Here is a 14,526-nt window from a genome sequence, read left to right on the forward strand (position 1 = left end):
AGCTAAATGTCCTTGCACCTGCAACAGAAACATGGGAACGAAAAACATTTCACTTCTCTAGGATTTTACATCTCCCTGAAACCCAAAGCCTTTACCAAGGCAAATCATTTTTGGCCTACAACACTTGGATAACATAGGAAAAATGAACAGGCCGTTCTCTTCAAACGTATATGCGATCAGGCCTTTACACTGTTAAACACACTATTAAATCACACTCTAAGCTTTAGTTCATTATTCTCATATATGTGAATAAGCAACCTGTACGTGTAACTTTAACATAACACACGTTTAACCTAACACATTGCGTTACATAAACAAATCTTTATGCATTTACCAAATACATTCACAATAATCTGCAACGTAACTCTCCACGAAAAACATTATTACATTTGTAATCACCTCTATGTTAAACGATTACAGCAATACATTTCTATAGCATTTCTTAGCCTACATCGATTAATATGCGGGTGCTGACTAACAGTGAATATGATGCACCCCTACAAATTTCAGAATAACATGACGCTCTATCAGCACAGACACATTCACACTAAAAATCACCTTTGCACCTGCTCCAAAGTACCAAAGCAAGCACATCGACTAAGTAGACATCGATGAGTTTGCTAACTGTATGCCACTTGGAGGTGCATAGAAAATGTGTCCCTAGTGGTGCTTTTCTGTAAAGGAAGAGCAACTTTTTTTCTGTAATAGAAGCTTCTTCTGGTTAATAAAATTTAGAACTGGGCAAAGTGTTAATATTGCCGGAGTAATCAAAGTAATATTAGTAATTTCCGTAATTTCGTGTTACTCTTGTGGGGTGAAATTACCGAAAATTATGCAATTATGCCAGTTCATGTAATTTAGAGTAATCTGGGACAAAAATGCCTACCCAAGAGGACAGGAACAGACGACAAGCTGCTGCTGACTGCTGCCGTTCCGATTCTGTTGCATTTAGCACTACTTTCTTACTGCTAAATGCATCCTCTGGCTAATTTTAGATGCAAGGGTGCATTTTGCGCTAAGAAAATAGTTCTAAATGCAGTCTTACACTCCCAGCATAATTCCACTTAATCTTGCAGAATTTTGCTGTAATGTTGCATAGTAACTCTACAGCAAATCAGGTGAGTTACAGCCACCGGTAATGAATGTCATCCCGAGCTACTAAGATTGCTAGTAGCGATCAACTCAGTGGATTAGACGGGGTTGGAAGCAGCAATGTAAAAAATGCTTTGTGAATTTCAAATACCACTACAGGGATAATACATGCCATGGTTGCAATGCCCGTGCAACCAACATAATAATGTTACTAATAAGTCTCCCAAGCATCACATGAGTTATCACTCAAATGTCAGATTTAAATTTATTTTGGAAATTGAGCAGTTTTTCTCCAAATACCAGTTTACGAGTTCTGAAAATGCACAGATTATCATCTTGACTACACACTCTCAATTTTGGTATACATATATTAATTCAACCAAGCAAAGGTTTCTACCTTAGTATGCAGGGCTGCACACAGGAGACCAACTTACAGCGAGCTGGAGAAGCCTGGCTTAGTGAATTCCATGCAGTCTCCACTTGCCCCCTCCAAGGGGAAGGCACTGGCAGTGTGGCAGGGGCTGCTTGTCACTGAGGAGACACTCCATGCACCAAAGCCCCCTACGGGGCTCCAGTTGTCATGGAAGCCTTCAAGGATTGCTCAAGGGTCACAGACACACAGAGCAGCAGGAAAGCCGCAGCTGCATATTTCTGTTCTGTGTTGTCTGCAGTACATCAGTGGTGGCTCCTCCGCTATGGCGGAGGAGTGTCACTCACTGTTTTTAAGCAGTGCGAAGAAGAAGCAAAAATTATAATAACTTTAAGTTATTATTATTTTATGTTTTGCTGCTGGGTGACTGGGCGGAGCTGCTCTGCTTTTGGAGCAGGGCAGGGAAGGAATGGTTTGCCCACTCCTAAGTGCACAATGACTGTTTGGTTGGCCCTCTCGGGCCGCCCAAACAAGTCATGGGCACTTCCCCATTGTCTATGCAGGCTGCATTACAGCCTGCGTGAATAACAAGGCCAGGCACCCATTCCCTGGTTGAGCATCAAACCAGTACACTCAAAACCAATCACAACGCTGCATTGCAGCATTGTGATTGGTCAGGGGAGCCTGGGTGTCTACCAATCACAACGGTGTGATTGGTCAGTGGAGTCTGGCTGGGCTTCCGTCCGAGACGGAGAAGAGTAAGAGAGGAGACGCAGGAACCGGCGCTAAGGTAAGTTTTTTTAAATGTTTTTTTTTAAAAATATGTGTGACCCCTGTACGCGACCCACACGCCTCGCCACCTGCGAGCCATGCCAGCCACCACTGCAGTACATGCTCTAACTCAGGTACTTATATGCACCAAAACATTTGCCACACACGCTCTCCTTTGTAAACTGTTTAAGATAGTCACCAACTATGAATTAGGGAACTGAATGTGAATAAATAACAACATTAATGCTAACAACATCCTTTGTCAATGCTCGAGATCAAGCACAAATACATTATAAGGTACATATTAGACTGATTCATTGACATTCAATAAATGAAGGAAGACAGTAAGAAGACGAACACGCAGTCATCACCCTAATCAGTCTGTGATAGAATGTGTTAACCTCAGCTAATTACAGTGATTTTTCAATTTCGTAGTTAGTAGGAAGCATAATAAGCGCGAGACTTTAATTACACATGATGAGGATAATTAGTCAGATTGCATCGTGCTGCTGCTAACCCCATCTCATTAATGTGACTCAGATACTTAGTGCACACGCTGCAGACAGCAATGTGGTGCCTGCCACAGATTACTTTATGCATATGTATTGTGGATGCGTGTCAGCGTTAATTGGGGCGGGGGATCTTCTGTAACGTCTTCTCATTCTGTCGCATCCTCCATTCTTTTACTCTCCCACAGGAATTTGTAGTAGAACACAAGTAACCAACATATTATGACCTCATGTTGCCTTCTTTCCTATCCTCTTCTTCCTCCACCCTTCACTCTCTTCCCCTTTATCTTCTCAACTTTCTTTCATTTTCTGTTCCCTTACAGTACTCTAAAATGTCCGCAAGGTGGCGCAAGTGTTACACATGGATCATTAATGACAAAACATTGTGTTGACTTCTTGCTTCCTCGCTGGATCCTCTAGCCTGTTTCTTTAGCGCTCCCTCCCCCAGACTGCTCCCTAAAGAAAGCTTAAGATGGTAACCAAGCCTAAAATCTGACACAGTTCAGAAAGCACCCCCAGGTAACCTACAACATTAACGGACATCTCTCTCATCAGGTCATCATCCAGCCCCCAAGAGACCCTCACGAGACAAATACAAAGGGGCAGATTTACAAGCCCCTTGCGCCTCTTTTACACCGCCGTTGCGTCACTTTTGTGACGCAGCGGCGGCGCAAAACCAGAGCCAGGCTGCGGGGTATTTACAACGTGACGCATCTGGGAGATGCGTCACGTTGTAAAGCCCTGCGCCAGAAGTAGGCGTTCCTGCGCAGGGGGAGGCGTTCCGTCGCAGGAACGCCTCCTAAAAGTGGCTGAGTGAAATCTACAAGATTTCACTCAGTCACTTTTGAGCCCATGCTGCGTCAAAACCCTGCGCCTGCTTGAAGCAGGCGTAAGGATTGACCCAGCATTGTAACGATAGGGCACCCCAGAGCCTTGCTGGAGCTGCGTCGCGCTTGCGTCGCAACTCCAGCAATGCGCCGCCTTTACGGCACAGATGCGTCACGCATCTGCCCGTTTTTGCCCCATGGTGTGCCGCATTGTAAATGCGGCGCATCCATGGTGGCGGAGCCGTGACGCAAATAACTGGCGCATCCCTGCTGATATGCAGGGATGCGCCAGTTATTGTAAATCTGCCCCAAAGTGTGTGGGGACGGTACAACGGCAGCTCACGTCATTCACACCGATGATGTGCAGCGTGCCACAGATTGTGCGCAGATGGGTTTCTGCAGCAGCTACACATACACACATCAATTTAACATAGTTTTACATGAACTTTAAAACTTGTCTCTCTAGTGCGTTGTGTTAGTGCCCTGTTACATAAGGAAGGGTGACAATACGCAAGGAATTTGTTGTTTAACACCCATAGCTCACACTCATTTAAATATTTGCCCATGTGAATTTGCGCATTTTTAATGCATTTTGTAATAAGATGAAATAATTGGAAGTAGACGAGGTGTAGCATATGAAGAATGCTTTAGTAATCAGAAGATAAGAATCAAGGGGGGCCCACCAGGAGCAGCCCAATTGCTGCTCAGCCACTCTTCAACTGATCCTTACCCTCAGGCATTCCAACACTCCATTCTAACCACACACCAACATTCCACTCTGGCTGAGCAGCAAGACCTACAATACTAGTCTACTACATCACCTTCCCCCTTTTAAACAGAAACAAAAGAATTCTGCAAGTACAGTAACAATATGAATCAGGAAAAAGACATGCAATCATTCATTAACAAAAATACATTGCATTAATTAAGAGCAAAAGACATAGCATGCCTGTAACTGCACCCTGTTGAACTATAAAATAAGCCTAACGTGACAGAAAAGGGTGTGGAATCGTGTACCAGAACCAAGAGAAGAAGTGAATAAATTCAGTAAAGTAAAGAAATAAGAAGTAGAAACACATCAGGTGATATCTGCACGTACAAGTGAATATCACAAAGCCAGTAGGCTTACAAGATGTATACCTGAAAGTGACCTACCCACGCAAAAGTGGAAGACCACATAGCCGTAGGTGTACCTTAATAAATGCAAATTATAATCAAGCAGTTAAATTAAATAACGTACAGTAATAATTTATGTGACATCTCCACGTACATGTGAAATGACACAGACAATGCATGCGTACCATGAAAATTCTGTTACTGGCTGAATTTAGAAGGCTATCTATACATAAACCTAAACTAATGAAAATTCCCATTAGGAACTTGTAACAGATTAATTAGCTAAGGGAAAAATTCCACGTTATGAACCAGTGCATACTTCAATAATGAAAATTATTTCTCTGCAGATGAGTAAAATACTATTCAGTAATAACGTATGTGGCATATCCACGTACAAGTGAAATGACACGGCAATGTATGCATACCATAGAAATTCTGTTACTGGCTGTAGTAGGCTATATATAAACCTAAACTAATGAACATTCCCATCTGGAACTTGTAACAGATAAATTACCTAATAGAAAAAATTACACGTTATGGACCAACTCAAATAATGAAAAATGTTGTTACAGACTGTAGGTTATTCACTCGTATACCTAAACTAATAAAAAGTTCCCTTCTGGAAACATGTAACAGATCAATATCATAAGAAGAAAGCTATATGAAACCCTTGTCCATAAAGACTGCTATGTCAACGGAATGGAAAAACATATTGCAGCAATTTTAAAATAAATAAATCTTCTATTCTTTTTTTTTTTTTTTAAATATGCCTCACGAATGAATGAATGGTTGAATGAACTTTTTTATTAGATGGACCTGAGAGATAATGATAATAACAACACCAACACTAGAAAGAAGAAAAAAATTCCTTAGAGGCTTGGCCGATGACCAGTACATCAATGTAAAGATGAATATTAATTCAATACAGAAGCATGAATTAGGCGTTCTTCTGAAGGGGCGTGAAACGTTGCTCTAGATGGATAGTGTTGCTTGCAGAAAATAAACGAGACTGGTCATATCCTGAAATTGGCATTGGGTATCCTAGGTGATTCATGAAATCACTTCACCTAGATGCTGTGACACAACTAGATCTTGGCATCGAAAAGGCGTAACTCACCAGAGCATTTGAACAGGAAGGTCTTTGAAGAATTAGAGTACGATGTCCTAGTGCTGTACTGAAAAAAAAACTTTATTGTCCCCCAAACAGAAAACAAACGTGGTTGGGGAATGTTGGCAGAAGCACCACTACTGGGTGAACACCGGAAGATAGAGTGGCTAAAGTGCAGAGCTCCGGTGGAAACACAATATGGCGGCACGCTTCTTGACGTGGGTGGCTCACGGTGTGTCAGTGCACACAGGCGTCCACAAGCAGCTCTGATCGTCATGGAAGCAGAAACGCCTCGCGAGGAGATGCAGGTGAGCTCGAGCGCACTGAGTATAGCTCGTGCTAAATTTAAACTGAGACAGCGGTTTAACTGCCTTAGGGTGCTCCACAGCGATGCGTAGAAATAAAACAACTAAACAAAGTACTCACAGTCAACGCTGGGAAAACCCAAAAATGACTCCAAAAGACCCCAAGGGTTGAAAGTGGGTGCGAAGGTTCTCATAAAATGAAGTGCCCAAACTGACATACACAGATGAACTGCTCACCCGGGTGCTAAACCACAGCAAACGAAATTAGGCAGTCTCACTCCTCGAATCGATCAACAGCACTTGTACTAGGATGTACAGAGGATACGTTTTCAGGCGAATAAAAGTTCCTTTTACCTCCAGTAGGTGGCAGTGACCATCCATTCACTTCCACATGCGACAAATAAATTACAAGGCTCTCTAACCTGTCAAAACGTGGAGATCGTTTTCATGCCTGCCAGTTCTCTCTACCAGTTGAACACTCCTTAGAGCTCTGATTTTCATATCTGTTGAACTCTCCTCAGATAGCTCTCATACCGATCCTGGTTTGACGGAAGAGCGACCGATAACCCAGGAACTGGCAGGCACAGGTCCGATAGCTATAAAGATCCAAAGGCAGGAACCGGCAAACTGTAAGTGAGGAAGGTAGCAGGAAGAGCCTCGAGTCCTGACACACTTCAGCGGGCGACCGATGGTGGTCACTGGTGGGGCCCCTGGTGTCAGGTTCTTAAGTACGTAGATTACTGTTTCAAGATAGGTGCTTTACCTTAGGTAATTTCAGTTTTCTGTTTAACCATCTGTTAAGGCAGCACAGGCAGGTTCTTCCGGATCGTCGCCAGATGTAATAAGATGAAATAATTGGAAGTAGACGAGGTGTAGCATATGAAGAATGCTTTATTAATCAGAAGATAAGTATCAAGGGGGGGGCCACTAGGAGCAGCCCACTTGCTGCTCAGCCCGTCCTCAACTGATCCTCACCCTCAGGTATTCCAACACTCCATTCTAACCACGCACCAACATTCCACTCTGGCTGAGCAGCAAGACCTACAATACTAGTCTACTACACATTTCACACTAAAACAAAAGCGCAAAATTTGACATGGCACTGGCAATGGCTTCTCGCATTGTTCATTTGTGTTGTTGTCATGCTCCCACTATAAGGTTTTTACCTGAATGACATCTCAATTACGCGACTCATGTAATGGCGTAATCTTGGGCATTTCACATGACAAGTAGAATACAAAATGCTGAAAGCTATGCCAGATTACGCCACTGTGATTTACATTTCTCCTGGGCCTATTCCAAAACGCCCCTGAGTGTAATTGTCCCTTTGCTTAATAGTAATCTTCATTACCCCGATTAAGGTCCTCTTTGACCCAGTCATTACATAACGAGGAAGTCCCGCCTACCGATAGGCACTCTAACGCGCTAGCATTTTTAAAAACATTTTCATAGATTAAAGGCCCCTTCTACTCGCCTCCATGCCTGCTAGTAACAAGACCAGAAACAACAAACGGGGGCGGTCGGGGGGACATGACAGGGACGAGGAGGACTTTAATCCGTGAAATGAAGATTACTGGTAAGTAATGGGACAATACCCCTAATATGTCCTCCTCATCCCAGTCATTGCAGTAACAAGCCTCAAACACAAAAAAGAAGATTAACAGTAGGGAATCCCTATTGCAAGAACAAACACATGAAAGAATTGCATACCCAAAACCCGCAGCAAAAGCAGCGATCACAGCATGCAACATCATCAGTCGAAAACGCTGAGCAAAACAGCGAGGCGACATCCAAGAGGTAGCCCGACGATCTCTTGGAGAGAAAAACTCCCACAGCACAGGCCAGGAAGGGGAAACAGAACACAGAGAGCACCACCAAACCTGGACAGGAGGAGCCGGACCCAAAGAACCAGAAGACTGACAAAAAGCCAGCCACAGCCCTTCACCGAGAGGAGAAGGGGCAACCAGGGCCAATGAAGACAAACAGGAGAAAAGCAAAAACCGAAGCGTGCTGCAAGACAGAAGAGTCCGCTGCATAGCTAAAAATGAGAGGACCAACACCCCCACCAGCAAAAACAGGAAGAACTAAGGTCGGACTCAAGAAATTAACCAGCCAACCATGCAAAAGCCAGAAAGAGGGACAGGACACCAGGAAAGCCTCAAACTCCCCCAAACCTCGAGCCGAAGGAACGGCCAATAAAATGCCAGTGAGCGGACACGTACTGTAAGCCCAACATAAGGGAAAAATGACACCCTGAAGAACAGGAGGCAAGTCCCAGGGTGAAACAACAACTGGAGTAATGAGCGAAAAATACAAGACTCCAGAACAAATGCCCACCAAAGTGGCAAACACTCAGAGCAGAGCCAGAGCCCTGAGAAGCAGAAATAAAGGAGTCCACAGAGGAGTCAAGAGAGAAAGGCTGAAGCAACCAGAACAGCCACCAAAAATGCCAGAGGCACAACCAGAACCCCTGCAACCAGATCCACCCCATGAACCACATACCACTGCACAAAAGGAGCACCCTGGTGCAGCAGAAGATGCAATAGCAGAATCCCAACAGAGCCACTGAACACTTGGTGCAAACAGAGAAAAGCTCCTAAAACACCAATGCGACATGCCCAAGAGCCAAGCTACCAAATGCAATGGATTGAGAAAGGGGAAAGACAGCACAGAGGGAAAGCGGGGATTAGATCCCTGGGAACCTGACAATGGTCCCTACGGACAACAGGAGCAACGGAGGAAGCCAAAAATGAAGAGGACAAAAAAGTGCCAACAAAAACAGAGTCACCAGAGCTGCCCCAACCAACAGTCGTTCCCCGGACAAAAGGAATAGAAGGAAAACAAGACGGAGGATCAACAACCATTGAAAAAGTACCCTGGAAACAAGGCAAAGGGGCAAGAGGCAAAGAGACCCAGCCACAGAACCCCCAAACAGGATAGAGAGACCCAAAGAGGGCCAAGTCAGAGCGACCAGGAAACAGCAGGGCACACAGAGATGCAATGAGCCATCATGAGGACACAGGCGAACCCAAATGGAAACAGCTCCCATGCCAGAAGAGGCAGCAACCCCAAGGAACAAAACAGGGATTACATAGGAGCATGAGGGGCGCACAGGTATCCCCTGTATATCCAAAGAGCAATGAGCTCTACCCTAAGGCTGGGACAGAACAATGGAATCGCCTGTCGAATGGAGCCCAAAACACCAAGACTGGCATCCCCCAAAGAACAGGCAACTCCCGTCAAAGAGAGGAAAAACCCTGAGCACAGGGACCAGAGGCCCACCGCCACCAAAACACCCCGAGGGGCCCCCCAACCCCACAGACTGGCAACAGTGGAAACCAACAATGGAGGAGGAACCGACCCCTCCACACCAAGGTGGGATAGAACAGCCATCAACCCAAAACTTGAACCAGAGCAGGAGAAGGGCAAAGGGGAGACAAAACCCCAAGGGCAGGGTCCCAATGGGACAATAGAAAAAGGACGAAAGAGGGTAGATGGAAAAGAGCCCAAGGAACCAGAACAGAAGTGGCTGCCATCAATCCTGTTCGTAATCCTTTATTGTATGATTATTTAAAATCTTTTACAAAAACGATAAAAGTGCAAGTTAAAAACATAAAATCTGATTAAAGCAGCAAGTTTAAAAAGCAAAAATGCTATACAGTGACTAAAAACAGTCCCTTTAGTGGCAACATATGCAGAATTTGACATGGGGGGTGTGCAGAGTTCAAATATCGGTGGTGCTGAGACATAGTATATTCAGCTGACTCTTCTCTGGCTGTTCGTATGAGCATTTCAGCAGCTGCATACAACTTCCCAATTATTGCCAGCTCCGTCGGGATTGTGGTGGTGTAGATATGCCTTAAGGCCTCCTTGCATGATCTAACGCTGTGATATAGAAGCATGGTTCCTAAATACAAGCGCCTTGGAGAAAGCAAGGCTGGGCAACAACAAATAACATGCTCCGCAGATTCTGTGTGATAATGACACAGGCAGCAGCCGGAGCCACTTGATGACCAGTTTTTCCAGTGGGCTCTATAATCTTGTATTGGCAAGGTTAAGAGCCTCACTCTCGTAACATTTTGTAGGGCTTGTCTTCCAAGGCCGGCTTTTAAGTAGGGCTGGCATGTGGTACTTTCATGTGAGTTAACAAGGCCTTCTGCACCCAGGACCGATCTGATCCGTTCAAGGTCCTGTTGCCTCGAGATGTTCTTGCCACACTTTTTTAGCTGGATCTTTACTCTACACTTTGTTAATGGTATATCTGTAGGTGGTTCGATTGATGGTCCCAGTGTTTGTTTGGCAATCAATAGATACCTCGCCCAACGACTGTTATTGTCTGTGAAGACCACCTGTAGCACTGCCCTGATAGAGCCCGGGCATGCATTGGTCACGTTGTGTTGGAATTTGACTATGTCTTTTTTACATTCAATGTCCATTGTTGTAATATTGAACTCTAATCGGATCAGTGAACGCCTGGTCGTATGTGGTAGCTTGAAAACTTTTCTATATGCCATTGTGTATAGACCCTCCAGTTTTTTAGTCAGCAGACCAGGGAAGACAAGGTGGCCATAACTCAGTGTTGGCATTAGCTTGGCTTGCATGACTTGTCGGATCCCCTCCGTTGAGGGACTTACAAGCTTGTGATGTAGTTTGCACAAACCATACGTTAGTTTAGCTGCTTTTGCCTCCAATGCTTTGACCTGCTGGACAGGTCTGCCAGTGTCTGCAAATTGTACTCCTAGATAGGTGTACTTGTTGGTCGTGCTTATCTTTAGAGGACCCAGCTGCCATGCCAGTGTTTGTTTTTTTGGCTTGTGACCAAATATCAGCACTTTGGTCTTAGATGCATTGGCTACAAGCTTGTTTTCCATGTTATAGTTATGTAGCGTCTCTAATGCCATTTTCATGCCAATTCTTGTGTAATCCAACAGGACGAGATCATCTGCATACTGCATGATTGGCAGTCTGAGGTGGCCCAATTTTGGGGGAAAGATGTTAGTTTTTAACAGTGATTCTCCCAGATCAGCAGTGTATAAATTAAACAGGGTGGGGGCGATCACGCAGCCCTGTTTTAACCCCCTGTTTGTGAAGATCATAGCAGTTGCGCATATGCTAGTGAGCTTTACTCGCACCCACGTGCCGGTATAGAGTGATAGGATAGCCGCAAGCAGTTTCCGTGGTATGCCCCACTTAGCCAATTTTGCCCACAGAATGTTTCGATCGACTCCATCAAAGGCTGCGCTATAGTCCACAAAGCATGCATATAGTGGTGGGGAGACGGGTCCAGTTGCCTTCATTGCCAGATATGAAAGTGCAATGGCATTATCCATGGTCGACGAGTTCGGCCGAAAGCCAGTCTGGTAATGCAGGATTACTTGTTTTTTCGTGATCCATGTCTCTAGTTCTTTCAAGAGCCTTTTTGCATATGCCTTTCCTTCCACATCCAGTAGTGCAATCAATCTATAATTCCCTGGATCTGATGCATCCCCCTTTTTGTAAATGGGATGTAGGATGGAACCTTTCCATGAGTCCGGAACAACAGAAAAATTGTAACAATGATTGAATAAGGTTTGAATGTGGGGTGCCCAGTATTCGCGATCTTCCTTAAAGATATGCCCAGGCAACCCGTTGGGCCCTGGCGCCCCATCCCTCCTGATGCCCTGGAGGATGGTTAATATTTCCCTTTCTGTTTGATGTAGATCCACCGCATTGCTCTCCTCATGTTGGTGGTCTTCTTCTTTGGCAATGCTTTCCATAGGTGTTTTCTGGTCGACGTATAGGTTGGTGGCATGAACAGCCCATTTGTTGGCAGGCACGGCATTGTGAATGTGATGGCCACCATGTAGGCCATTAATGTATCTCCAAAATTCCTTGCTTTTGTTGGGTGCTAGTAATGTATAAATGATTCTCCATTTTTCCTCTATACTGGATTGTTTTAGTTGCCAAGCAATTTTTTTGTGTTTTTTTTTGCTGTCTTCAATTGTCTTTCCGTATGGATAGACTTTTCCTTCCTATGCTTTGATTCTGCCAATCGGCAGCTCTTTTTGCTCTGTACGAAGATTTGATTGTCCATGTAGTTAAATTTCCCCAATTGTATGTGTTTATTATTATGAGTAAATTGCTTTCCTGGAGTTAATGCATTGAATAGCGAAATCATGATTTATGCCCAGCTGGTCTGTGGGCCATTTATGCATGTGTTGGGCTTCCATTTGATGTACTTTGACCGCCTTATAGGTCCCCATTTGATTTGTTTAATTGAGGCTGTTTCATTATCTAGACCATGGGTACTCACAAACTTTCTCTCGGGGGCCAAATTTACAGTGTGGTTTCTGGCTGAGGGCCGCACCGGTGGGGGCGGGGCCAGTGGGGGGAGGGGGCGGGGCTAGAGCACAAAAAAAACTATGACCATGAGGTTGAACACAGGCCACTGCAGCAGACGCCTTCATCTACTGAGCCACCAGACCCGGTATGCATATCTATCTATCTATCTATCTATCTATCTATCTATCTATCTATCTATCTATCTATCTATCTATCTATCTATCTATCTATCTCCCGCCCTATCTATCTATCTCTCTGTCTCCCGCCCTATCTATCTATCTATCTCTCTGTCTCCCGCCCTATCTATCTATCTCTCTGTCTCCCGCCCTATCTATCACTCTGTCTCCCACTTTATCTATCTATCTATCTATCTATCTATCACTCTGTCTCCCGCTCTATCTATCTATCTATCTATCACTCTGTCTCCCGCCCTATCTATCTATCTATCTATCTATCTACCTGTCTCCCGCTCTATCTATCTATCTATCTATCTATCTATCTATCTATCTATCTATCTATCTATCTATCTATCTATCTATCACTCTGTCTCCCGCCCTCTCTATCTATCTATCTATCTATCTATCTATCTATCTATCTATCTATCTCTCACTCTGTCTCCCGCCCTCTCTATCTATCTATCTATCTATCTCTCACTCTGTCTCCCGCCCTCTCTATCTATCTATCTATCTATCTCTCACTCTGTCTCCCGCCCTCTCTATCTATCTATCTATCTATCTCTCACTCTGTCTCCCTCCCTCCCTCCTCCGTTCTCCCTCCGTCTCCCTCCTTCTCCCTCCCTCCCTCCCCCTCCCTCTGTCTCCCTCTCTGTCTCCCTGTCTTCCCCTCTCTCCCTGTCTTCCTCCTCTCCCTGTCTTCCTCCTCTCCCTGTCTTCCTCCTCTCCCTGTCTTCCTCCTCTCCCTGTCTTCCTCCTCTCCCTGTCTTCCTCCTCTCCCTCTCTCTCCCTCCCTCTTCCTCCCTCTGTTGCACTCTGTCTTCCTCCCGCTGTCACCTCACCCCCTGCTCTCACTCCCTGCTGCCCTCCCATCACCTCACCCTGCTGTCCTCTGACCCCGCGCTGAGACGGCTTCCAGGGAATGCACACGGCCGCCGCACCCAAGTACTTCACAGGTCTTTTAAAGACCATTCACTTGTTAATGAGACTTTGTTGTATTTCACCTCTTCTTAGCGCCCCTGCATCTCCACTCAATCAGAGGGGAGATGCAGGGGTGCTAAGAAGAGGTGAAATACAACAAAGCCTCATTAACAAGTAAATGGCCTTTAAAAGAATCGCCCGGCCTCACAGCTCCGCGCTGCTGTAACCGGCGGTGTTCGCTGACAAGCGCAGGGCACAGGCACTGTCTGCAAGGTCCGCGGGCCGCCAAGGAAGGCTTGCCGGGCCGCCAACGGCCCGCGGGCCGTACTATGAGTACCCGTGATCTAGACTGAGCATGTTGCCTACAGCTAGATATTCCTCATGCCTCATGCTGCTAATGTTGACCAAAGCAGAGATTGGTTGATGATCGCTTCCGGAAGTGGATAGTACCTTATACTCTACGCATCTCCTCAACAAATTCTTACTCAGGAAAATATAGTCAAGCATGGAGATATTCTTAAATGTAGGTTGTGGAGTAGTTGTCAGCTGGCATACGTTATTCGCGGATCCCAGGTTAAATTCGTTAATGCAGGTTTCCATAAGCTTGCGACTACGGTCCTCGTGATTTTGTTCCGTGGCACATAAGTCTCTGATGTTAAAATCCCCAGTAATGATGCATTCATGTCCAGGGGTTCTCGTGGAGGTATGCTCTAACTGTCCTAATGATCCTTCTGATGTTTATGTTTTTATCCTTTTTTTGGGGGTTGACATATAGGTTAATTACTCCAAGTTTGAATGGAGTGCCCTCTACACTAAGCCTATTTATTGTTATAATCTGGACATCTGGTGCATATGTGGGCCAATCCTCGAATTGTAGTTGCAGATTTAATTTTGCAAATATCGAGATCCCTCCGCTTGGTCTTCCAAAGATGTTTTTTTTGCTTGCCATTGTATGGAAGGCCTGGTAGCCTTTAATGTAGTTGGCTGTTTCCATCCAAGTTTCCTGCAAGCAT

At 45.0% G+C, this 14,526-nt stretch overlaps 1 long non-coding RNA gene across 1 annotated transcript in view; it reads left to right on the top strand.

Moving 5' to 3' along the window:
- The first annotated feature begins 5,942 nt into the window (after positions 1-5,942).
- Positions 5,943-14,526, top strand: part of LOC146810551 (uncharacterized) — an 87,073-nt gene continuing 78,489 nt past the window's right edge. Inside the window, exon 1 of the long non-coding RNA XR_014965701.1 lies at positions 5,943-6,101. This is a non-coding gene — a long non-coding RNA (uncharacterized LOC146810551). The remainder of the gene's footprint in view (positions 6,102-14,526) is intronic.

The sequence above is a fragment of the Triturus cristatus genome, chromosome 7 (genome assembly GCF_964204655.1).
Source record: "Triturus cristatus chromosome 7, aTriCri1.1, whole genome shotgun sequence".
Taxonomy (NCBI): domain Eukaryota; kingdom Metazoa; phylum Chordata; class Amphibia; order Caudata; family Salamandridae; genus Triturus; species Triturus cristatus.